The sequence below is a fragment of the Staurois parvus genome, unplaced genomic scaffold (assembly GCF_062004578.1).
Source record: "Staurois parvus isolate SC_StPar_1 unplaced genomic scaffold, SC_StPar_1.0 ptg000098l, whole genome shotgun sequence".
NCBI classification, from domain to species: domain Eukaryota; kingdom Metazoa; phylum Chordata; class Amphibia; order Anura; family Ranidae; genus Staurois; species Staurois parvus.
The window spans coordinates 218,218-245,239 of record NW_028317894.1 but is presented as its reverse complement, the minus strand read 5'-3'; positions in this window follow the sequence as shown (position 1 = coordinate 245,239).

Below are 27,022 nucleotides of genomic sequence, written 5' to 3'. Positions count from 1 at the left end.
CAATGCCACAAAAAGCTTGGTTACAATATGCCTGACAACACCTTGACACGCCTCACAGCTTCTAGCGCACTGTAATCTGGAGTGACGGGACCAAAATAGAGCTTTATGGTCACAGCCATAAGTACTATGTGTGGAGAGGGGTCAACAGCGACAAGAATACCATCCCCACTCTGAAGAATGGTAGTGGCTCACTAATGTCATGGGGGGGAGCTCTAAAAGCACAGGGAACTTCGTGAAAATTGAAAAATTGATGGCAAGGTGAATGCAGCATGTTATCAGAAAATACTGGCAGACAATTTGCATTCTTCTGCACGAAATCTGCACATAGGATGACCTTGGACTTTCCAGCATGACAACGACAAGCACAAGGCCAAGTTGACCCTCCAGTGGTTACAGCAGAAAAAGGTGAAGGTTCTGAAGTGGCCAGCACAGTCTCCTGTTGTTAATATTATCAAGTCACTCTGGGGATATCTCAAATGTGCGGTTCATGGAAGACGAGAAAAGACTTTGCATGGCCTGGAGGCATTTTGCCAAGATGAATAGGCAGCTATACCACCTGTAAGAAATTGGGGCCTCATAGACAACTATTACCAAAGGCTGCACGCTGTCATTGATGCTAAAGAGGGCAATACACAGTATTAAGAACTACGGGGATGCAGACTTTTGAACAGGGGTAATTTAATTTGTTTACTTGTTGGCATGTTTTGTTTTATGATTGTGTCATTCTGTTAAGACCTACAGTTGAATATGAATCCCATAAGAAATATAAGAAATGTGCTTTGCCTGCTCACTCATGTTTTCATTAAAAATGGTACATACTGTACTAATACCAATTCTCCAAGGGCATGCAAACTTTTGTGCACAACTGTAATATCAATGTGGCGGTGATAATGTACAATGGCTAGCTGCTCTGATATCATTGTATGTCAGTGCCACAAGCCATTATCTTTGATCACTGCCAATGTCACCAGACCAGTACTGCCAGTTAGTGTCCCTAATCACCACTACCCACTCACAGTGTCTATAATCACTGCCACACCAGTCATATGGTCTCTGATCACTGCCACACCAGTTATAGTGTCCCTGGTTACCGCCACACCAGTTGCAGTGTCACTACAACAGTGTAAGCCAGCAACTGTGTCCCTGATTGTTGTAACACCAGTCCCAGTTTCACCTGACCAGTGTAAGTCAGCAGCAGTGTTCCTGATTGTCACCACATGAGTCCCCAGTGTCACCTGACCAGTATAAGTCAGCAACAATGTTCCTGATCACCGCCATACCAGTGGTAACTATGTACCAGTAGGCTACGCTTGCTTGTCTTATAGGAACTGGAACTGCTATAGGTGATGCTGTACTAAGCTATAATCCATGACCACTCCTATAGAGGCAAGCCTGGACTGGCCATAGGGCACATTAGGCTTTTGCCCAGAAGAACGCCAGGCTAAAGAAGAGTTGCCTGTTGATGACTGGGCCGCACAGCATGAGGTAAGTGCCGACCGTGGCCTGGACAGGGCTAACAAAGAGCATGGCCGCCGCTCACTTCCCACTGCGCGGCTATGCCCAAAGAGGGGCTGACAGGAGGAGCAGCAGTGACGGCTCCAATGACAGGTAGGAAGCGCCGCTGAGGACACACACCTCCCCAGCCAGTCGCTGCACACAGCCACACTGAAGGGACAACGGCGGCCTCTCTCCTTCACCCACTGGCACACTGTTACAGCTCGGCGGTGAATTGGTTTGTCTCTTTGCTGGGTGAGCTGTCTCTTTGCTGAACAGGCTGTCCCTTTGCTGGATGAGCTGTCTCTTTGTTGGATTTGGCCATCTCTTTGAATATATAGGAGGCACACTGATTAGATCTCTAGGGGCATTGTAATGTAAAGGGGTACTATTATATATAGGGGACTGCGCTGTAAAGGGGCACTGTAATCAATAAAGTTCTCCTTTACAGTGCAGTCCCCTTATATCACTGTGCTCCATGAATATTCCATCACCACCTGCCCCGTGAAAGCCCTTGCACCCGCCCCATCCCCCGGAAAAATTGGCTGCTCAGTCTAAAATGCCTGGGCCTATTTTTTTCCCAGTCCGGGCCTGTATAGAGGCGACTATTACAGTACATTGGTTTTTATATGATTGGTTGATTTGTGTGATACACAGGATATAATGTTTGGTATATAATCAGCTCAGACAGTGAAAAAGTCTCACACATGTAGTATCGTTAAATTCAGAAGCAGTAGCGCAATGTGTTCTGCGGTATAATTCTAAGTACCCATGCTGTGTGTGAAAAATATCTTATTAAAGTGACAACTAATCTTTTGGCAAAAGTTGAGATTTTCGAAAGACTCTCTATGCCTTTCAAATACCTTGGAGTGCTTGCTTTACAAAATCGGGTAATTTTGTGGGTGTTTGCACTATCCTGGTGCTCCAGGGCCTCCAAAAATGTGATAGGTAAACAAGAAACCAGATGTGTAATTTATGCTTCTTGCAAGCCCAAAGGTGCTCCTTGGATTTTGGGCCTCTCTATGTATCTAGGCAGTGAAAAAGTTTCACATATGTGGTATCCCCATACTCAGAAGACATAGCAGAATGTGTTTTGGGGTGTAATTATAAGTATGTTAATGCTGTGTGTAATTGTGTCAAAAAATTACAACTTCAAAAAAGCTCACCCTGCCTCTTACTAAACACATTGTACTGTCCTGGCATTTTAGGGCCTCAGGAAATTACATAGGCAGTACATCAGGACTGATCAATTTTCAAATATATATACTATAGTTTGTAGACTCTATAACTTTCCCACAGACTAAATAATATACACTGATTGGGGTTATTTTTTACCAAAGAATACATTTGTCCTAAATGTATGAAGAAAAATTATTTATTTGCAAAATTTTATAGCAAGAACCCAGGAAAATGTGGGGGTTTTTTTCAAAATGTTTAGTATTTTTTGATTATATCTCAAAAAAAAAGAAAACTGAGTGGTAATTAAATACAACTAAAAGAAAGCTCTATCTGTCTACAAAAAAGCATGAAAATTTTAATTCGAGTACAGTGTTGCATGACTGAGTAACTGCCATTCAAAATGTGGCAGTTTCTAAAAACTTAAAAATGGCCTGAGCAGGAATGGGGTGAAAGTGCCCGGTATTGAAGTGGTCACTGCACACAGCAGAAGACTGATGGGCTGCTAACTAAAGAGAAGTCTCTACTGCCATTAACTGAGGATAGTAATGGGATAAGCACAGTTGGTTCCACTCACCACTTCTGTTACACAATGAATCCAGTTCAGAGCCCTTTTGTCCCTGGTGGCTCGGTCCTCACGATCAGAACCTGAGCTGTTAAGGATGACATCCCTGATGTGTATACTGGCATGGTGGTAGAGATATTCCCAAAGAGTTAACTACTTCTAAAGGGATGCAGTACCTGCATCATTTCTCATAAAAACACTTAGAGCGTACCAGTTGATTATAACAAACCATCTCCACTCACTCAGAATCTATATTTTACGGACATAATGGAACAAACATCTATTTCTTCAGAGCAGAAACACATTGGACTCTGCAACAAAGTTTGTTAAAATCCCTGCAATGTACATTGATCACCTAGAGGGGATTTTTGGTTTTCTCAACAAAAGTAGAGTAACTTGTCTTATAGGTTTGGATGTCTTTTATAGTATAGAAAACAGAGAGGCAGGAACTTACATAGGATAGGATTCTGAAATTACCCCCCAAGGGACTCTGTGAGGTAATCTCAGGATTTGTGCTGATTTGGATTATGGAGAACTCAGATGAAGTCAAATGTGTGAATTTAACATTTGTAGCTCACTGACTGGATTCACACGTTCCCTTGAGTTGCCATTTATATTTAATGCAGAGAGTAAAGACTAGTTTGCATCAACTAATATCTGATGTTTTTTCCTTCATTTAAATTATATAGGAGTACAAATAGAAGTGCATGTAAATAATATGACCAAAAGTTTGTGAACACTTGACCATCAAACATAAGTATGGCCATAAGTATGTGAACATTCCTACGGGTTTAAGGGTTCAGATTAGGTGCTTCTACAGAAGAATACTGTTAATGCCACAGCATACAAAGACATTTAGGCTCGGGGTCTCCAAACGTTCTAAGCAAAGGGACAGTTTACTGTCCTTCAGGCTTTAGGAGAGCCAGACTGTGGCCAGTGGGAGTAGAAAATGCCCCAGCATCAGTGCCCCATCATTGGTTTCAATGGGAGGAATAGTGTCCCATTGTTGGTATCAATTTTAAGAATTCATGGTGTCAGTAGGGGGAATGGTGCCCCATCATTGGTGTCAAATGGTGGAATGGTTCCCCAAGTGCCAGATACAGGCAAGTAAAGGGCCCTCAGGCCGCTGATTGAGGACCACTGATTTAGAAAATTGTGTGTATCCAACTTTGTGTCAACAGTTTGTAAGGGCCCTTTTCTTTTCCTGCATAACACTGTCTTTGTACAAGGGCTGAATTGATAAAGACATGGTTTGATGAGTTTAGGATGGTGGAACTTGAGTGGCCAGCACAAGGGCCTGACCTTATCCCATTTGAACACTTTTTTGATGAATTGGAACACCAGTTTTGAAGCAGGCTTTCTTGTTCAACATATGTACCTGACCTGTGTTTTTCTTTGGCTGAATGTGCACAAATATCCACAGATACGCACCCAAATTGTCTGAAAAAGTGGAGGCTGTTATAGCCCAAAGAGGGGAACCAAATCTATAATAATGCCCATAAATTTGGAATAGAAGGTCCAAAAAATTCATATAGACAAGATGGTCAGCTGTCCACAAACTTTTTTTCATATGTGCATGAAAAATTTAAAAATGGAGAGTTGAGACCAGGAAAGAAAGGGGAAAATTGTGACCATAAATGGGACCTTTATATATACTACACATATTTGTATATTCCCCACTAGTGGCTTTCTGTAATTCAAACAGTGTATTCGGTATTCATGTATCCGTTTAGTGCTGAGAGAATATTAAGTACAAAATAAAAAAATTACCTAGAGACTAAATCGTTTAAATGATTATAGATTTGAGCAGACTGATAGACCTGCCCCTTAACACTAGATTGATTTACGTAGCTAGCCTATAATATGTGATTGCTTTTTGGAAGTCATATCCTTTAACCAACAAGCCCTTTGCAATACAAATTGCCCATTACAGGGCAAGGTTAAATGACAGGTACAAAGTGCATATCACAAAAGACAGTATTATATATCCAAGAGGTCATATGTCAGGCACCTGTCTCATAGTCTTTGTCTTTTTATGGATCTAGCCAATTCATTAACTCGCTTTACAGTAATCAGTATCAACATGTCAGCAAATAAAGAACAGACAGAGATAACAATATGTTCTGTCATTTGTTTTGTCTTCCCTTCCCATGCATATGCTTCTCCAGACAAAATTTAATTAGCCATTTCCAAACTCTGAGCGAAGCGAGTCAGCCTGTACAGCAAACAAGGCGACAGCTTCATTAGATTCCTTTGGCAAAGCTGTATATTTGATACGCAGAGTTTGCAGAGCTATGGGAGGCTAAAACTGTGCTTAAATTGTTGTTTTTCAAATGGCAGAGAACAAAAAGAGCTCTGATAAAGCCATTGCTGCACAAGTCCATGTGAGGTTTCAATTTCCAGTAAACAAGTAGTGGGATGTAAAAAAAAAACAAAAAACAACAAATTACTATATAATTAATATATTCTGCAACAGTGATCAATTAATGTTTGAAAAGCAGGCAAATTGACAAATATAGGCATACAGGTTTGTCCAGTTTTCAGATTGTCATACAATTCATGAGTCAGAACTGCCTAAATTGTTAAAGCTTCCAATTTAAAAACTGGCTTCTGGAGAGATTCCACTTTCAACTGGGTCACCGGCAGGAGGAACAAGCATGAACACCCCTTAGTGTCATTCCGCTCTGGGCTTGCTTGCTGCTTACTTCTAGTGAGTGCATAATGGTGGAGGTGCAGTGCGGAAGTCACAGAAATTCACTACATTTTGTTGATTTGATCACATCACTATTTTTGGGACTACCATGATATTTAGAGGACTTATTGTCATTTATTTGTTATACCGTCTATTTTGTTTCTTCATTGGAGTATTCACTATTCTCTATTTCTTTTATATGATGTTTCCTTTCTCCTTTATGATCACACTGGTCATCATTGATTATAACACACATTTTTATTAGCACTGCACATTGATATTATAGTGTTTTGTTTTGGTGGAGACAGAGGGTGTGCCACGTTGTGCTAGCTGCTTTATTTTTTCCTTTTTTTGTCTTGCGCTCACCATTTATTCTTTGATTATGTATGTCTTTATATGCAGATGACATTTTAGTACACCTAGCAGATCCTAATGATTCACATTTCTACATCCTAAAACCTGTTTGCTGGGATTTTTTGGTAATTTATACCTTTGGAAAACAAATGGAACCTATTACTCATATTGTGTTATTATGCCAAAAAGGTTATCCTTATGTCCTGGAAGGGCACCCCACGTTTATCAATAGAGACCTGGAAGGATATGGTTAATGGTAATCTCCCATTACAACCATGGCAAAAAGTATTGGCACCCTTGAATTTCTGTTACATAATGCATCACTTCACCCAGAAAATTTGTGCAATTACAAATATTTAGGCATTCTCCTGTTTATTTCTTTTGTCTGTATTGGTATGACACAAAAAAGTGAAGAAACAAAAAGTCAAATCTGACACATTCCACGCAAAACCACAAAAATGGACAGGACAAAATTTTTAGCACCTTCTCAAAATTGTAAGAAAATTTGTGATGCTCCTGTAATTTGTAATTAAACTCACCTCACCCGTATCAATTAACCTCCCCACCTAGCCTCCCTCCCACTATAACCCCATCAACTCTCCCCTCCTCTGTTCTCGCAACCGCACTGCCCCCCACCACACCTAACATCCCGCACACTATAACCTCCGCTCCTTTAGCCTTGCTACCACTGAGGAGGTCACTAAGGTCTTCTCAGAAGCCCATCTCACCACTTGCCCCCTTGACCCTGTCCCCACACAACTCCTCCGGTCACCCTTCTCCTCCATCCTATGCTCCCTCACCCACATCTTCAATCTCTCCCTCTCTACTGACGCATTCCCCTCCCCCCTAAAGCACGAGCACATCACCCCTATACTCAAAAAACCCTCCCTGGACCCCACCGACCTGAACAACCTTAGATCCATCTCCCTGCTGCCATTTACATCCAAGCTCCTTGAGCGCTTAGTCTACAATCGCCTAAGCTCCCACCTCACTGACAACAACCTCCTCGATCCACTACAGTCTGGCTTCCGTCCCCTACACTCCACCGAAATCACCCTACTCAAAATCACTAATGACCTGCTAACCACCAAAGCTAATGGCCACTACTCAGTCCTCTTAATGCTCGACCTCTCCGCGGCCTTCGACACAGTTGACCACCCCCTCCTCCTTAGTAAACTACACTCCCTTGGCATCAGAGACTCCGCTCTCTCCTGGTTCTCCTCCTATCTATCCCAACGCTCCTTCAGCATTACCTATAACGCTACCACCTCCCCCTCTCTCCCCCTCTCTGTTAAGGTCCCCCAAGGCTCTGTACTTGGACCCCTTCTCTTCTCCATCTACACCTCCTCCCTCAGCAAACTGATACACTCCCACGGCTTCAACTATCACCTCTATGCCGATGACACGCAAATTTACCTCTCCACCCCTCACCTCACCCCTTCAGTCTCCACCCGTATCACCCACCTACTGAACGGCATATCAGACTGGATGTCGCTCCATTTCCTCAAATTGAACCTTTCCAAAACCGTGCTCCTAATTTTCCCCCCAGCCCCTGCCCCCCCAATCTTCTCCATCACGACCAACAACGCCACCATCAGTCCCACCCCGCAAGCCAAAGTCCTAGGTGTCACTAGGACAACTCGTTCACTCCTTTATTATCTCACGTCTGGACTACTGCAATTCCCTTCTCACCGGCCTACCCCAACACAGGCTATCCCCGCTTCAGTCTATCCTGAACTCAGACTCATCCACCTTACCAACCGCTCCGCTTCTGCCACCCCCCTCTGTCATTCCCTCCACTATCTTCCGATTGCCCAACACATTAAACTCAAACTACTAACATTGACATACAAAGCCATTCATAACACTGCCCCAAACTTCCTCACCGACCTGATACCCAAATAACACCCAACCCATACTCTTTGCTCCTCACAAGACCTCCTACTTTCTAGCTCCCTGGTCTCCTCCTCCCATGCCCGACTGCAGGACTTCTCCAGGACTTCCTCCATCCTCTGGAACTTACTTCCCCAATCCATCAGACTGTCACCTACCCTCCTCACCTTTAGGCGCACCCTGCAAACCCATCTCTTCAGGGAAGCCTACCCCACCCTCATTTAACAGCCGATCTCCTCCACTCCTCCTACCACTCCATCCCCCACAGCCACTTCCTCCTGTACCACTATCCCCTCCCTCCTAGATTGTAAGCTCGAAAGAGCAGGACCCTCGAACCCCTTGTGTATTGTTTTGTTACTGTATTGTCTCATGTACTGTCCCCCACTATAATGTACAGCGCTGAGCAAACCTTTTGGCGCTATATAAATACTGTATAATAATATTAATAACAACAGGTGCTGACAATATAGAAATCACACCGTCAACCAGTTAAAATGGTGACAAATTGACTCAATATTTCTGTTGTGCGTCTCTGTGTGCCACATGGAGCAAGGAGAAGAGAAAGAGCAGCAAAGAATTGTCTGAGGATTTCAGAACAAAAATTGTGGAAAAGCATGGACATTCTCTCTCAAGGTTACAAGTCCATCTCCAGAGATCGTAATGTTCCTGCATCCACTGTGCGCAACATTGTCAAGAAGGTTTCAGCCCATGGCACTGTAGTTAATCGAAAAATTGATCAAAGATTGCAGCAAAGGATTCTCCGAATGGTGGCTAAAGAACCTAGATCAACTTCCAGACAAATTCAAGCTGACCTTCAGGCACAGGGTACAACTGTTTCAGCTTGCATTATACGTTGCCATCTGAATGAAAAGGGACGCTATTGTAGGAGACCCAACAGGACCCCACTGCTGACACAGAAACATAAAAAAGCCAGATTGGAGTTTGCCAAAACGTACCTGAGGAAGCCATAATCCTTTTGGAGAATGTGCTATGGACAGACTAAACCAATTAGTCAGCTTTTTGGTAAAGCCCATCATTCTACTGGTTTCAGAAAAAGAAATGAGGCTTTTAAAGAAAAGAATACAGTCCCTACAGCTGCTTTTCTGCTTCAGTCACTGAATGTCTTGACCGTGTACGTGGCGCTATGAAATCTGAAGACAACCATAGAATTGTGGGGTGCAATGTAGGGCCCAGTGTCAGAAAACTGGGTCTCCATAGGCCTTACAGCAGGACAATGACCCAAAGCACACGTAAAAAAGCACCGAGAAATGGTTTAAGACAAAAAGATGGAGAGTTGTAAGAAACACATTGAAGGTTACAGGAAGAGATTGATTTCAATTATTTTTTCCAAATATTAAATTGGGGGTGCCAATAATTTTGTCCAGTTCATTTTTGGGGGTTTTGCATGGAATGTGTCAGATTTGGCTTTTTGTTTCTCCACTGTTTTGTGTCATACTAATATAAACAAAAGGAATAAACATGAGAATGCCTAAACCAGGGGTGGCCAACCTGCGGCTCTCCAGCTGCTCCAGGACTACAAGTTCCATCATGCCTCTGCAAGTCAGTAACTTCCCATCTTTGCGATGCCTCATGGGAAATGTAGTTCCACAACAGCTGGAGAGCAACAGGTTAGCCACCCCTGGCCTAAACATTTGCAAAACATTAAGGCTCAAAGAGCCCACAGAAACAAAAATCGGTAAATGAATCTCAGCCTAACGCCCCTTACAGTCAGTCCAGGATATATAAGCTAATATTGACAGTAATGTACAGTTGGTGCAACTAGTAACAACCATCAATAAGAAGGAGTCAACTAACAAAGTAATTATGCAATTGCATTCCTGGTTCTATAGAGGCATTAGTAAGAGAACTATCTAGCCACTGGTGCCACATTTTCATGAAGGTTTGGGGTTTTTCCTAAGTTCAAGGGTCACCTTATATACAGTCATGGCCAAAAATATTGGCACCCCTGCATTTCTGTCAGATAATGCACCACTTCACCCAGAAAATTGGCCATGACTGAGTGAGTAGACCTGCACCCCCTGGGCCAGTAAGGGGAAGGAACACTTCAGTGGGAAACTGGATTAGATGCCTACCTGGGACTATCTTACATTTAAAGCACCTTAGATTGTACACCCCTAGAGGGTTAGGGACTGATGTGAATGTACAATATATATGTAAAGCACTGTGTAAATTGACAACGCTATAGAAGTGCCTGAAATAAATAAATAAAGTGACAGGCATTGGATCCCCTGTGCAGGGCTTCCTTCAGGCAGCCAGATTAGCAGAATCTGGGGTCTGGGGTGGTACTACAGGAAATGGTGGCTAGCTCTCCAGAAGAGAATTTTTGCTGTACAGACTTGTAGATAGTTCCAGGAAAGTTGTCCTCTGTTGCCGTTACCCTTGGGAATCCCATACACCCCGTACCCTATCCAAGTTCTAATTCCCCTAATAAAATCCAAAAGACAAGCTCAAGGACTGGTTACTGTTTCCTGGATGCAAGTCTGAATGTAAAATGCATGTTGCTTGGCTGGTTAGGGGGACCCAAACTTCAGCAACCCCTAAACGGATAGTGCTACAATTATCTAAGAGGTGTGCCTTTTTCTTATCTTAGAATCCTGGTAGTTATGCACTTGCCCCAGTGTCTCAAATAGGATTTGCCTCACTTTTGGGGGGGGGGGGTTCTCTATCTTGTCCTGTTCCGTCAATGTAAAAGGAAATGAATGGGGCACATGTTCCCACTCTTGCAATAAAATGTTTTGGTTAGAGATACACTTCAATTTTGTACAATTTTGTTATTACTTTTTGTTATTTAAAGTTTGTACTTTGGAAGCTGGTCAATAAAAGGCCACTATAACCATTTTTAATCTATGTGACACAGCTGTACTCTTCTTATTTTGGGGTTTTGAGGAAGGAGGTAAGCCAAAAATCCTTGACAAATCCATTTTGTGAAATGCAGAACATGCTTACTGAAGGAAAGGCTAGCTGCAATAAGAAAGAAAAGTTTTCAGTGGCACGCGGTAGATGACGTTACATTTTCTGACAGTCATACTGAACTCTTGACTGCACATGTCCAAGATGTTTACATCATTGCACAAACATGCAAGCTGTCTCCAATTTGTTTTAATTCACAATAGTGTGGGTCTCTCTAGGGTATATCATAGCGGTGCCTTTGCCATATGTCATTCCAGCAGATACACACAGGAGAAACCAAAAGCCTCAGGAAGGAAATGAGATGTGGTAAGGAAAGAGTGGCCCTGTGGTTAGGGAACCAGACTCTGTAATGGAGAACCACAGTCTGAGATCTATTGCCAACTCCTTGTCATAAGTCAATTTATGTTTGTCTTTTCTAGTCCTGAAAGAACAATGTGCCAGGACTCTAGGCCACCAGGAGGATGTCTTGTATTTGGGTTTCGCAACAACCTTAGCAGATGTGTGTCAGGTCATGTTCCTTCTTCATATTATAAAGTAATTTATAGATCAGTGTGAAGAATACTTTACAATGGAGAAACTGTCCAACGGGCTTACAGAGATGAGTGAAGCAAGATGCACAAGCTGTGAATTGACCTGGGTGGCACAAATTTGTAGAGAACGTTTTTTAGATCAAATCCGAGGCGTCTGCACAATTTTTTATTTCTGGTTACCTTTGACAGGTTTTTCTATGTTACCTTGTATAATCCTATTCTCCCATATACCAGCCCATAACTTTACAGCTAGGGATCATTGAAAAAAATCCTAAATAAAACAATGCATAGTCACAATAGTCACTGTTTTCTGCTCCGTGTCATCATCAGTTACTAGTTATTTGCAAATTTGTTTTATATTATCAATATGATGCCGCCCAACTCTGCCCCTCACATTTCCAAGTGGACTTTCAAAGGCTGTGCTTCTTTAATCTGCAACTATTTCTGCATGTTTATCCAAAGGCTATAGCCAGTGATTGAGATTTATTAATTGTGTATGTGCGTTGAAATGGTTAGATGGAAGGTCTTCTTCAGAAAGGACACTGATAGCCCACTCACACAATGTGTCACAACATGTGCCAGGCATCGCTGTGCTGTGGTGTCATTGATTTTGACTAGCACTACAACCACAACCCAAATTATCAAAAAAGACACGGACGGTACATTCACACCATTGTGTTGCATTAGCACAGGCTATGGACAGTGGTGTATTTAGGTATTGTGCTGCCCTATGCAACACAAACATTGTCTGCCCTCATTGACCAACACAACCCCTCCTTCCCCCACCCTCAGAGAGAGCCTGACATTGACCAACAACACCCCTGCCCCCCACCTGGAAGAGCCTTCCACTACCTCCCCCCCCTCAGTGATAGAGAGACACACATCTTCACAGCTCCGGGTATCCCTGGGAACAAAAGTAAGGCTCTACATACACCATCAAGCAGTCTCTCTTGGATCTCACGTGGTTCCCACAGTTCGCGTATCTGTCCCTTCTTTCATCCCTTCTTCTGGGGGGACATGCTGCCCCCTTGAAAAATGCCACCCTAGGCAAGTGCCTTGTTTGCCTTGTGGTAAATACGCCCCTGGCTACAGGCATTTCTGCACTGTGGTTTCATTGATTTTGAAAGGCACCACAAACAACATTAACGCACTACCAAGAATTGTGGTGTGCTGCATTGCAAAAAATGGTGCTCATCCTTTTTTGTGAGTTTTTGCTTGGCTTGTGGTAGCTGAACATGATGGAGCTTCATATTGGGGGGGGGGGGGGGTCTGAATGTTGTATTTCACAAAATAGGATCAATTTACTAAGTCATAATACATTACTCACTTGCCATACATTACTTTTGTATATTGTCCCTTCTTTACTGACTTTGTTCATCACTGGTTACAGGCACATACTTAATAAATTAATTTTGTGAGTATTGCAGCCAACAACTGTTAAGAGCTGCAATATATTAAAAATGACCTGAACTCAAAAAGTATAGATTTGATATCTTATAGAGAACATCTAGAGATGTAAACTGTGCACAAGCAGTACCCTTTTTGTCTTGAATTCTGCCTGAAAATAGCAGTTCACTTCCTCTGTCTAGGCATTCATAACTGCAATCCGAGATCACTTAAGGCGCTGCTGCCTTGGACTGCATGATTAGACGTGAGATTTGGGAAAGTCACTACTATGATGCTCTCTGTTCTCCTTGCGTGACAGAAAGCTGTACCTGACGCCCTGGACCTGCAGTCTATGAATCTGTGCTCCACCTCTATTTATTTATTTTGATTATTGTCCCACCAGCCAAGAGAATACTAGTCATCATGGGGGTAGCTCTAACACAAGGGTGTCAATCTGGTCCCATCATGCCTCTATCTTTGGGAGTAATGCTTGTACCTGTCAATCTTGCAATGCCTCATGGGACTTGTAGTTTGGCAACAGCTGAAGGGCTGCCAGTTTGACACCCATGTGAGTCTAACATAAGGAAGCAAAGCCCCTCCTTCCTTTACCAAGATGGTCACCTTCACACAGAGACATTGAGTGGAACACAGCATGATAAATCAGTAATGGGGAAGAGATCAGCTGCAGGGAACATAAAAGCAATACTGGTGACTAGTTATTTGCACTGTTTGCCTTTTGAGCACAGCAGGTCCTATACCATAATCCAGGTACATACTGCAATCCAAGATCAAACGCCATAGTTTGTGGGCAACTAGTATTAACTAGCAATATCCTTGTCACAAATCTATTGCAATAATAATATACCAAAGGAGAGGCAGTACCTACTGTGACAAAAAGGTGATATTCAGGAGTTGTGGATAAGTATGTTAGTAACTTAACACTGGAGAAGTGAAATTGTAAATTATAGAAACATTCATAGAATATTCAAACCTAGTTTGGTGTTTGGACTGTGAGTAAAACAATTCTGTGTATTTCAGAATCTAGCATATAAAGACTTCCCTACAAAATTGGCCAGCCTTTTGTCAGAAATTGTATCTAAATTTCTGTACAGGTATGTACAAGTATTAAATAAATAACAACTGCTCATATCACCTATAATATGAAACTATATAGCATATATCTACCGCTACATTAACTTTTTCCTGTGCACATCATATATAAACATGTATAAATCCTTGTGCTATATACACCATATAAAAACTAGTAAGGACATTTAATCCCAAAAAACATTGTTTTATAATGTCCCAATTAGTGCAAAAGGTGCTCATGCTCCAAACAGTGCTCCACTTGACAGTGCTCTTGTGCCCCACATGGACTCACACTCACCCTGTATAAATGACCAACTATCTCTAGTATGGTCAACAGTGCTTGTGGGGCAGCCCCTTTATGGATATAATTATTCTTCCACTACGAGGACCTTTCAGTGCTGTGCTGTATTTGCAGGAAGGTTTACTCTAAGAAGAAGAGAGGATCCCATCATGTAAAACCGTATACCAATTTTATTAAATATATAAAACAATTCCACCCACATAAACGGTGCCCTATGGACCGGTACCCAGTATATTCAGTTTGTGTGTAGTAATCTAAGATGGCTGCTGTCCACATCCGATGCTGGAAGTTCAGATGGGTTCCACTGCCCAGAAACCACATGACTGAATGTGTGTCAGTAAGCCTCAGCGCGTTTCTCAGGAAGCTCGGTTTCCGCCATCTTTGTGTTGGTTTATATACCCTCACAATGTTAACCTTCTTTTTTCATTATCAATTAAACCAAATTGTTTCCGCTGAACATATTCCTTACAAGCCTTACAAGCTATATTCATAAGTACATATATCCATCTTCTTATTCCTTCATTATTACAATTATACTCTTAAAAGCATATATTTTACAATTTGCACATTTAGGTGATCCATATAAATAGATGTAGGCAGGGGGTGGGGATCTGACATCACACATTGCAACAGCACAGATCTGACTGTCATATGAAACCTGAGTGGAAGGAATGGACACACTCCCCTTCTACACAGTCTCATAGGGAAACATGCACAGCTGAAGCTGTCAGTCACCTGCTGTGTGCTGGGGGTGGGGCTGAGCCATCCCCCAGGATCTCTTGGATCCTTCGATGTCAGCATAAACTGTCAGAATTGACTTACAGTGAGCAACAGAAGTATTTGAACACCCTGCGATTTTGCAAGTTCTCCCACTTAGAAATCATGGAGGGGTCTGAAATTCACATTGTAGGTGCATTCCCACTCTGAGAGACAGAATTAAAAAAAATATTTTCAGGAAATCACATTGTATTATTTTTAAAGAATTTATTTGTCTTGCACTGCTGAGCATAAGTATTTGAACACCTGAGAAAATCAGTGTTAATATTTGGTACAGATGTCTTTGTTTGCAATTATTGAGGTCAAACGTTTCCTGTAGTTCTTGACCAGGTTTGCACACACTGCAACAGGGATTTTGGCCCACTCCCCCACACAGATCTCCTCTAGATCTGTCAGGTTTCGGGGCTGTCGCTGAGCAACACAGAGTTTCAGCTCCCTTAAAGATGTTCTATTGGATTTAGGTCTGGAGACTGGCTAGGCCACTCCAGAACCTTGATATGCTTCTTACGGAGCCACTCCTTGGTCATCCTGGCTGTGTGCTTCAGGTTGTTGTCATGTTTGAAGACCCAGCCACGACCCATCTTCAATGCTCTGACTGAGGGAAGGAGGTTGTTGCTCAAAATCTCACAATAAATGGCCCCATTCATCCTCTCCTTAATATAGTGCAGTCGTCCTGTCCCCTTTGCAGAAAAGCACCCCCAAAGCATGATGTTACCACCCCCATGCTTCACAGTAGGGATGGTGGTCTTGGGATGCAACTCATCCTTCTTTTTCCTCCAAATACGACGAGTGAAGTTTAGACCAAAAAGTTCTACTTTGGTCTCATCTGACCACATGACTTTCTCCCATGCCTCCTCTGGATCATCCAGATGGTCATTGGTAAACTTCAAATGGGCCTGGACATGTGATGACTTGAGCAGGGGAACCTTCCATGCAATGCATGATTTGAAACCATGACAGCGTAGTGTTCTACCGACAGTGACCTTTGAAACTGTGGTCCCAGCTCTCTTCATGTCATTGACCAGTGCCTCCCTTGTAGTTCTGGGCTGATTCCTCACCTTTCTTATCATCAGTGATAGCCCACGAGGTGAGATCTTACATGGAGCCCCTGTCCGAGGGGGACTGACAGTCGTCTTTAGCCTCTTCCATTTTCTAACAATTGCTCCAACAGTTGATCTATTTTCACCAAGCTGCTTGGCAATTTCCAGCCTTGTGGAAGTCCACAATTTTGTCTCTGGTGTCTTTTGACACCAGAGACAAAAGCAACAGACACAGCAACAGACACAGCAACAGGTCTTTGAGAGACAGAATTCTTGCTGTTTCTTAGGTGTTCAAATACTTATGTTCAGCAGTGCAAGACAAATAAATTCTTTGAAAATCATACAATGTGATTGCCTGAATTTTTTTTTAAAATGCTGTCTCTCAGAGTGGGAATGCACCTACAATGTGAATTTCAGACCCCTCCATGATTTCTAAGTGGGAGAACTTGCAAAATCGCAGGGTGTTCAAATACTTCTGTTCCTCACTGTATGTAGATAGCAGAGTAGGGGTGCCCAACTTGAGGCCCTCTGAGCCCTCTGATGTGGCCTGCAACCTCAAACCAGGAAAGCATATGCTCAGGGTTGGCAACCCGTCTCTTCTCCATCTACACCTCCTCCCTTGGTCAACTGATACACTCCCACGGCTTCAACTATTATCTCTATGCCGATGACACGCAAATCTATCTCTCTACTCCTCACCTCACCCCTTCAGTCTCCCCCCAAATCACTAGCCTTCTGAACGACATATCAGACTGGATGTCTCTCCACTTTTTAAACCTTGCCAAAACCGAGCTCCTAGTTTTCGCCCCAGCCCACGCCCCCCCCGACCTCTCCATCACGACCAACAACGCCACCATCAGCCCCACCTCGCAAGCCAGAGTACTAGGTGTCATTCTAGACTCCAATCTGTCTTTCCAGCCCCAGGTCTAATCGCTGACAAATTCATGCAGACTACACCTCCGCAACATCTCCAAAATACGTTCGTTCCTAACTCCAGAAACTACAAAGCAACTCATTCACTCCCTTATCATATCACGACTTGACTACTGTAACCCCCTCCTTGCCGGCCTACCCCAACACAGGCTATCCCCGCTTCAGTGTATCCTGAATTCTGCGGCCAGACTCATCCACCTTACCAACCACTCCGTATCCGCCACCCCCCTCTGCCAATCCCTCCACTGGCTTCCGATTGCCCAACGGATAAAATTCAAAATACTAACATTGACGTACAAAGCTGTTCATAACACTGCCCCAAACTACATCACCGACCTGATATCCATCTACCACCCAAAATGCACTCTCCGCTCCTCACAAGACCTCCTACTCTCCAGTTCCCTGGTCTCCTCCTCCCATGCCCGTCTCGAGGACTTCTCCAGGGCTTCCCCCATCCTCTGGAACTCATTACCCCAATCCATCAGACTGTCACCTACCCTCCTCACCTTTAGGTAGGCGCACCATGAAAATCCATCTCTTCAGAGAAGCCTACTCCGCCCTCACCTAACTGCTGATCTCCTCCGCTCTCCCCACCACTCCATCCCCCACAGCTATTTCCTCTTGTACCACTCTCCCCTCCCTCCTAGATTGTAAGCTCCAAGGAGCAGGGCCCTCCAACCCCTTGTGTATTTTATTGTATTGTTACTGTACTGTCTCATGTATTGTCTCCCATTGTAATGTACAGCACTGAGCAAACTGTTGGCGCTATATAAATCCTGTATAATAATAATAATAATAATTGATTACAATCTAAGCTTGCTGGCCTGCCATCTCAGGTCATCGGAGTGCAGTGATCCGGTGGCAGCATCGGAGGGAGCAGGAGCCAAATAAGCCGATGTTTCCTCTGTAGTGCCAGCTCCTGTCCAAAGTGATACCAAGTGCACTCCATCTCTGATCCTGTCTAGCAGCCTGGAGAGTGATGCCAGCAGCAGCAGCAACAGGAAAGGAAGCATAGTGTATTAAACAACACATACACTGGGCATGATAGCTTTGCAATGGGCATATTAGCACCTATTAAAGGGTTAACAATGATTAGGCTGCTTTTACACTCATCTGTAGGTGCAGCACAGTGCACCTGCAGGTTACCTGCCCTGACCCATAGACTTCTATTATATCATGTGGGTTTGGCGTGCTTTTTGAAAGTGTACCCCACCCACAAGATGTAATGGAAGTCTACGGCAAAGTGCAACTAAAAAGCAGGACAGACGCAGGTGCACTGCGATGCACCCGAGGATCAGTGTGAAAGCAGCCTTATAAAGGGCTCATGACAGTAGGGGCTCATTTACATTTGTGCTTTGTAGGGCAGTAGAACCCCGATAATTCATTGTGGCCAGTGACCGGTTACCAAATCACTACAGCAAGTGGTCCTTGCTCTTCAAACACACTGTAGAAGGAAATACTTAATTTTTAATTTCAGAGGTTTACAACCACTTGATGAGTGGGGAAATGTCTACCTATCATTGAGGGAGTCATCTCTGTTTGTCTGAGAGCAGCCATGGCACATATACAGTTTCTTAAAGAATGTCTGCTGCATTGAGGCTTTTTAACAAGCTGGAAAACTTCTCAGCAGTCCTAATTATTGCCTTCCAGAAAACAGACATGGCCTGGCAATAAGGTCTCATTTTACCTGAACACTCTTTTTTCTGGTTGCCATATTTTTGTCTACATTGGCCATAATTGATCAAGCTGTAACAACACTTAAAGAGAAGTGATGGAATTTCATACTAGCCCACCGCCCATTCCTCTTACACTCACCTATGTTGCATTTTCTCACCAATCTGTTGTTGTCCTGCATCCTCCCAGGATATAATATTAAGCAGGTAGTTGCCAAGCCCAAACACTGTCATCTGATGACGGGGGGACAACGTTGTCAGTGCTGTGGGGGAGAGTGCCATCAAAAAAAGCTACTCATTACCAGAAAAATGCCATTTTCTTACAGGCTGGGGGAGAGGAAAGAAAATGAGATACGGCAACTTCAAATTTCATGTGCAGGTCGATTTTGAGTGCTGTTACAGGTTTAGGAACTAGGGCCATACATTTAGGGCATATGTAAACCCAGTAATTAAAATCTTATATAAGTAATAGTGTGCTAATGTTATTACAAAGTTAATTTTGTTTTAATTTTTAAAACACCCTCTGATCCTACCTTGTTTAGGGACTTCCTGTTTTTAGGTGACAACGCTCTGTACCTATCCCCCAAGTGTGTTCCTGCATTGTCATACTGGCTTCTGATTGAGCCTGTGGCTGTTTCAAAACACATTATGACAGCATGGTCCACTGTTGTCACCATTTAGAAACTGACCCAGAAAAATGCAGGAATGCATGCACATAAGAAGAGATTACAGCAGATCAGCAGCACTGAAATGCAACAAAGGACAAAAAAAGATGAAAACGGTATTTTATATTTTAAAAAGTAAAATTTCATGCTACATTTAGTAAACTAAAATTTAGGTTATAAACATAGGGTTTTCATCTACTTCAATGAGAAGCCACTTCATTTTGTTTTTTAATCTTTTGTGCAATGACCTTTCATGCAATATTCTCTTACATATGTGCAACTGCCAGTGAAATAGCATGAAGTGAAATCTAAATGAAACTACTCTGCTGTTTAAAGGCCAGGTTAGGGAGAACCTGTTAAGATTAGGATTCTGCAAGAATCTGAACTACCATTCTACCTATGAACAGTTTAGATATATATTTATATTTGGTTTTAAATTGTTTGGCTGAGAATGGCTTTTAAAGGACCTAACTCCAAGAACAAAATATTAACATACAGTATTTCAGCTTACTAGGCCTTACATGTGGCAGCTGCATTAGTTTTCCTGTTTAAGACTAATGGTGCATAAATTACTTCTTGATCTTTCCAGAAATGTAATGTTGTTGTCACTTTCTGTGAAGTGAACTGTTGGATCAAACAAAGTTATCTTATTTCCAAGCTATTGCAGTAGCTCCCTGACCCCTGGAGGCATTTAAAGGACCCCCAGTGAAAGGGTGGGCTGACATTTACCCCAGGGCTCAGTTCACAGCTAAAAAAGGGTGATTTAGAATCTTCAATCACTTTAAGTGTCTTTTAAGAGATTTTATTACTCAACTCAGTGCACATGCTATGCCCCACACAGTCTATGGGTATAATAGCAGTGGTGTACTAAGTGGTGTGCACCAAGTACAGAATTACTGGGGGTGCTACAGCTGCCTGACATTTATTATACTGTGCTTGCAATGGGGGGGGGGTTCTGTATTGAGGGTCCTGTTTCTGAAGGGGGGCGGTCTGTAGTGAGGTTTCTGTACTTGGAGGTACATGAGGGGGGGGGGGAGTATCTGTACTGTGCGTTCTTTACCGGGATGGAATAGAGTGGTGTCTGTACTGATGGTCTTGTACCTTGAGTGGAATGGGGAGTGTCTGTATGTACTGAGGGTTCTGTATTAAGGGGTGGTAGGGTATGGGCATGTCTGTACTGGAGAGGGGGCAGGGTTATCTGTACTGAGGGGTCTGTACTGGGGGGGGGGTGTCTGTACTAAGAGGTCCCTTTTTGGGTTGGTGTAAAAAAAATGACCAGATGCCAGACGTGCTAGGTTTGCCACTGTCTAACACAGCCTTTTTCAACCAAGGCCTAGGAACCCTGGGTGCCTTCTGGATTTTTCAGGCGTGCCTTGACAAAATGCCTAAAAATTTCCCCAAAATTGTGTACAAGCCAATGAGTGGATCAAGCCTGCCTTTTTTTTCTACCCAAATTCACAGGTTTTCATTGGGCCATGTTACAACTTTGGGCACCATGCAGGCCAGCCGCCAGCGTTCTAACAACTGCTGATGTCATCTGTTGATAAGGAGGACATCTGCCACCTGCACAACATCCTTGTTTTGACTCTCCCCTGCCCCTCTGTCAGCCCTGGGCTCACATTAGCAGCATGGTGGAGAGAAAATGAGTGAGAACAAATGCTGGAATACTAGCCAGTACTAGTGTGTAAGAGTGTATTTGCTTTGCAAGAATAAATCAGCTCTAATGTTGGGTATCCTACGTATTTGGATGTTGCTGCAATATGTAAAACTATTAGGGGTGCCTGGAAATTGTGCATAATTTTAAAGGGTGCTGTCACGATCGCGGCGGCACACCCCAGACATTCTTGCCAAACTCGTGACCGAAGGACTAGCCGATCTAAAACCGCGATGTCACGTGCATAACAATGCCACACCCAGCTGCACCCTGCACAACGATTTTCCAGCTAATTGGACCACAATCAATGTACCGGCAGCCTGAGTGATTGTTACTGGGTCAGGTTAAATATGTAATTAACCCTTCACACTGCCACCACCTCCTTTTTGTACAGAGCAAGAGGAAACTCGGCAATATCAGTTAGAAAACTATAATGGTTGAGGTAATCATCTGTATACCATGGTTATACAGAGGGTTAAACAAACACAGTAGCGTTCTCTTTAGAGGCAGGAATTCATAAATTGCAATAAAGCACTATAGAAACAGTTCAACACTTTCAGAAGGAAAGATTTATTACTAAAAGGTCAAACGGGTGCCATAAAAATATTTACAGAAAAGAGGTAACTAAGATATATATATAAACATACAGAGACCAACAGCACAGTAAAGAGATATCAGAGAGAGGTGAAAGGGTTAAGGTACTTGCCAAAGTCCTGGGTTAGCAGATCCAAGTTTCAGAGCAAAAGGGCACGGGTCTTCCCAGGTGGTAGTGATGGTAAAATGGGAGACGCCTTCAACTCACACTCTTAGGTCTGACAGCCTATTTTGTATTTCCCAAGCAGGGAGTGTCTCTGAAGTCAAGGACCAATACCTTGTTTAGGGCGTGTAGGTATGGGCGGATACCTCAACTAGAGCCAAAATCTCCCATAACTCATATTTTGGCCCATAACTTTCCATCTGCACAAGTGACATTCCACCCGCAGGTAGATTATTAGGCAGACATGTCTGAGGATTGATTAGATATGAATTATGAAATTATACACTGAACGGTTCACGAGATCTATTTTTTGGCTTTCCTATGTATTTGAGACAATGCGAGTGACCTACCAAACTATTCGCCTTCTTGTGGCCAATCTGACAATATGTCCAGTTTTTATGTAAGTCTCTCATATTCCAAGATATGAGACATAGGGGAAAAATGGATTTTAACAACGGTTATCTGGTCGTGTTTCCTGGGAATGTTCTTTGAACTCCGGGGAAAGCTTGCCTTATCTTATACAAGGTGTTAAATTGCACAGGCTCTATGGACAGCTAGGCCGCAGCTTAAAGAGGTGTTTTATAGCTCTGGCTCTAGCCTGCCAGTGACCCACAACCAGATGTCACTGTGGCTGAACAGAGAGGAAGGGGGAGAATGAGGGGGAAATATGTTTGTCAGGGTGGTTAACCCCTTTGCCAAGATGGAGGTTGAAGCCAAAATAGTTGAACCGCGTCGCTGTTACAGGTGCATTGACTGGAAAAAGGTTGAGAAACACTGGCCTAACAGATCAATTTAGCAGCAAGTCCCCAGGCTGCAACCTGGGAAAAGAGAGTGTTCACAAGGTCAACCCCAAATACTTATACTCTTCCCCAGCATGTACCAGTGGCAACAAACCTCATACTGGTTGGACAGAGGAAAAAATAAATATTCATAATTCAGTATCATGTTGCCATCTTATACTATTGCTAGGGAAACCAGAGGCACCTACTTTCAGCAGAGAGAAACAACAGCAACATTGAGCTTGGGGGAAAAACAATGAACAAATAGACTATAAATAGACTGTAAGTCAGACTACCACTCAGCAAGACTCAATTTAAATAGTCGGCTCTACTTAGGGCAGGGTGGCTACACTGTCACAGATACAAAGAATAGGTGCTACAACCCTCATAGCATGTTTTCCATAAAGAGTATATATCTCACCGTGCGACTCCTGCAGTTTCCATCCGTTGAACCAGTAAATCAAATCATATAGGATCAACAACAAGGTAAAGATGAATTGTAGAAATTTTATTCAGATGCGGAGTAAAAATAGTTCCAGAATGCTAGCAACACTAATGCATTTCAGTCAAACAAGACCTTACTCATAGTTGTAGAGGGTGACTACACTATCTTCTGTAAACTACTGATTACCCTGCCCCCGTGTACTAGAGATGAAAAGAGGAAGACATGTGGAAAGTCCAACCTGGCTCCCTCCATAGGTAAAGGAAAAAGTAAACTAAGCCACCCAGGAACAGGAAATGTGTTATTCAAAGGATTACCAGATAAACATATAGAAAAAAAGCATGAAAGAGAAAACTATTAGATCTAAGGGCTGGTAAGCTGCAAAATAGTACATTTTTGGTTTACAGAGGGTATTGTATAGAAAAGAATCACCTCCTTTAAAATAATCATATTTTGTTGCTTTGCAGCCTGAAATGAAGACAGACACAGTTTTTTTTCCAGCTTTATCTCCTGGTGTCAGTATTATGTTGAACCACCTTTTGCATTATTACAGCCTTTAGTCTGTTGGGATATTTCTCTACTAACTTTTCACATCTAGATTTTGCAATATTTGCCCACTCTTCATTGCAGAACTGCTCAAGTTCAGTTCAATTAAATGGTGACCACTTGTGGACTGCAGTCTTCAAATCATTCCACAGATTTTCAATGGGGTTTAAGTCTGGGCTCCGACTAGGCCATGCAAGAACATTCACCTTTTTATCCTTCAACCACTGTGTGGTCATTTTTGCTGTGTGCTTTGAGTCATTGTCATGTTGGAAGGTAAACGTTCTTTCCAAGAAACAACTTTCTGGCAGAGGGCAGCAGATTTTCTTCAAGAATGTGATGGCATTTTACCCCATCCATTTTTCCTTCTATCCTGCCAAGTGCTCCAGTCCCTGCTGCAGAGAAACACCCCATAACAGGATATCACCACTGTGGCAAACTTGCTCATCCTTGTTGGAGCGGAGTCCCCCTTTACACTCTCTTTTTCATGTTCTGTCTGTTTATCTGAGGCATTCCTCAAATCATTCCTCACATCCCCCCTGCATTCCTGTGATGCAGACTTTATCTCCTGGCAGATGATGTGGAACAACCTAAGACATTAGAAGTGGAGACACGCTGTCTACGAACGTGTCACTTTGGTCACCCAAAGCTATGTAAGCCCCACACCTTATCAAAGGGACCCGAGAACTGAACATTACTCAGGTCAACTGTATGGTTCATATCAGGGGATATGAAGCTGGTAATTTAGTGTAGAGTTTCCCAATGACCACTCCCAAGTCAGAGCCCCCCCCTCCCCTTTGAGAGGGACCTTTAAGAGAGTTAAGTGAGTTAGTCTGTGACACACTGACACACACACACACACACGCAGAGATCTCCGAGGTAACATCGTAACAGAGGAGATCAAAGAACCTTTCTGCTCTACATCTTGAATTTGCTAAAACCAGGCAAGGCAAGTAACTTACCCTGTATTCCCTCGCTATTCTATGTTTGCTGTGTCTTTATATACATATATATATATATTTTTGTGACATCTTTGTAACTATTTATTTGCATCTGACCCTGTTAGAAATAAATCTTTCTTTCTGAAAGTGTTAAACTGTTTCTAAGCGCTTACTTGCAATTCACGAATCCCTGCCTTTGAAGAGACGCTACGGTTTGTCATATCTCTGTATAGTAGGTCCGCGGGCCATGCTATATAGATCAATATTTCAATCATTATAGTGTATATTTGGTAACGGGAGTTTCCCAGTCTCCGACAAAAGGGGTGGTGGCAGTAGAGGGTTAGTTGCGTAACTAACCCGACCCAGTAACAAGCGCATTCAGGCTGCAGGCACCGATTGTAGACCATTATCTGGGCAATCGCTGTGTAGGGTGCAGCTGGGTGGGGCCTTGTTACGCGTGTCACACCACGGTTTTAGATCGGCCGGCCCTTCGGTCACGAGTTTGGTGAGAAGGTCTGGGGTCTGACGCTGTGGGCGTGACGTATTACTGTTAGTCGGGGCTGTGCGATTGTCGCCTGTTGGTGGCGGCGGCCGCGGGTCGTGACAACCACCGCCATACCTTACTGTAGGAATGGTGTTATTTGGATGGTGAGCTGGATTGGAATTCCACCATACATATCGTTTAGTGCTGAGGCCAAATAATAAAATTTTAGTCTCATCTGACCGTAACACCCTGTTCCATGTGGCTTCGGAATCTTCAAGGTGCATTTTGGCAAAGCTCAGTCATGACTGCATGTTGCCCTTCTTAAGGAATAGCTTTTTTCTTGCAACCCTCTCATACAAGCCACATTTGTGGAGAATTTGTGATATTGTTGTCACATGCACACAATGACCACTCCTTGTCATAATTCCTGCAACTGCTTCAGAGTTGCTGTAGGCTTCTTGGTAGCCTCTCTGACCAGTTTCCTCCTGGCTTTTTCATCCAGTTTGGAGCAACGTCCTGATACAGAGAGGGTCTGTGTAGTTCCAAATACCTTCCACTTATTAATAATAGACTTCATTGTGCTTCTAGGCATTGATAAAGCCTTTGAAATGTTCTTTTATATCCATCTCCTGACTTGTGCCTGTCCACAACTTTGCTTCACTACCAGGGACTGAAATGCTCCAGGAAAGCTCTTTTCATGTTCAAAATAACTAAAGTTGATCACAGTTGAAAGTCAAATGGCTCAGCTTAGACAGAAGGAGACAGCTTAAAGGCACAGAGCAATAATAAAAAGTAATGGTCACAGAGAAATAATAATACATCAAATAGTGTAACACAACAGCCTTCATGTTGTCTTCCAGCTTCTATTCAAAGCTAAAGCTAACCATAGGCTTTAAGATTTTTTTGATTCCAGAGTGGGTGAACAAACCTGCAGTGCTATTATATTCAGAGAGCTGGCACCCATGGCTGTCAGAATACCCAGACAGTAACTGCATCTAATTGGATGTAGGAGTTGTCTATAGGAGCTGCTTAGCCAAGACTTTTCTACCCAGCTCTTTCAACAAAAGTTAACAAGGACTAATATATAATGTATATATGTTTATATCTCAGCAGTGTGTCACAAGTTAAAGAAAAAGTGCAAAATATTACACATTAAAGTGTTGCTAAAGCCACAACAGTAAAATCAGTCTGTATATGCAGTAAAGCATGCTTGTTATACTTACTGTGGAACCTAAGGGGTTAATCCTCTGCATTGTGTAAAAAGGCTGTTTGATCCTTTCTTCTCTGCTGCTCCTCTTGTTGAAATGACCACCTGATACAGACTGAACCCGTGGTCACATGTACATGCTCAGTTTGGAGTGTATTGCTAGGGAGGTTTTTTCCTTTTCTTGGGAGGGTGCATGTGATCCGCACAGAGCCAATAAGCACTGTCCAGAAAGACAGCCAGAATTTTCACATCCTCCTAGAGCAGAAAGAAAGCTTCTTCTATAAGCTTTAACCAGTGCTCTGCTGAAATCACAAGACTGCTCTAACTGCTGAGGAGAAAGGGTATAGTATTTAGCAGTTTATACAGCGAAGGAAATAAGTATTTGATCCCCTATTGATTTTGAATGTTTGCCCTCTCACAAAGAAATGATCAGTCTAAAAATTGAATGGTAGGTGTATTGTAACACTGAGAGACAGAATAGCAACAAAAAATTCAAAAGAAATGCATGTCTAACAAATTATGCGCTGATTTGCATGTTCATGAGTGAAATAAGTATTTGATCCCCTATCATTCAGCAGGATTTCTGGCTACCAGGTGTCTTTCATACAGGTAACAAGCTGAGATTAGAAGCAGTCTCTTAAAGGGAGTGCTGCTAATCTCATGTTGTTACCTGTTTAAAAGACACCTGTCCACAGGAGCAATCAAACAATCAGATT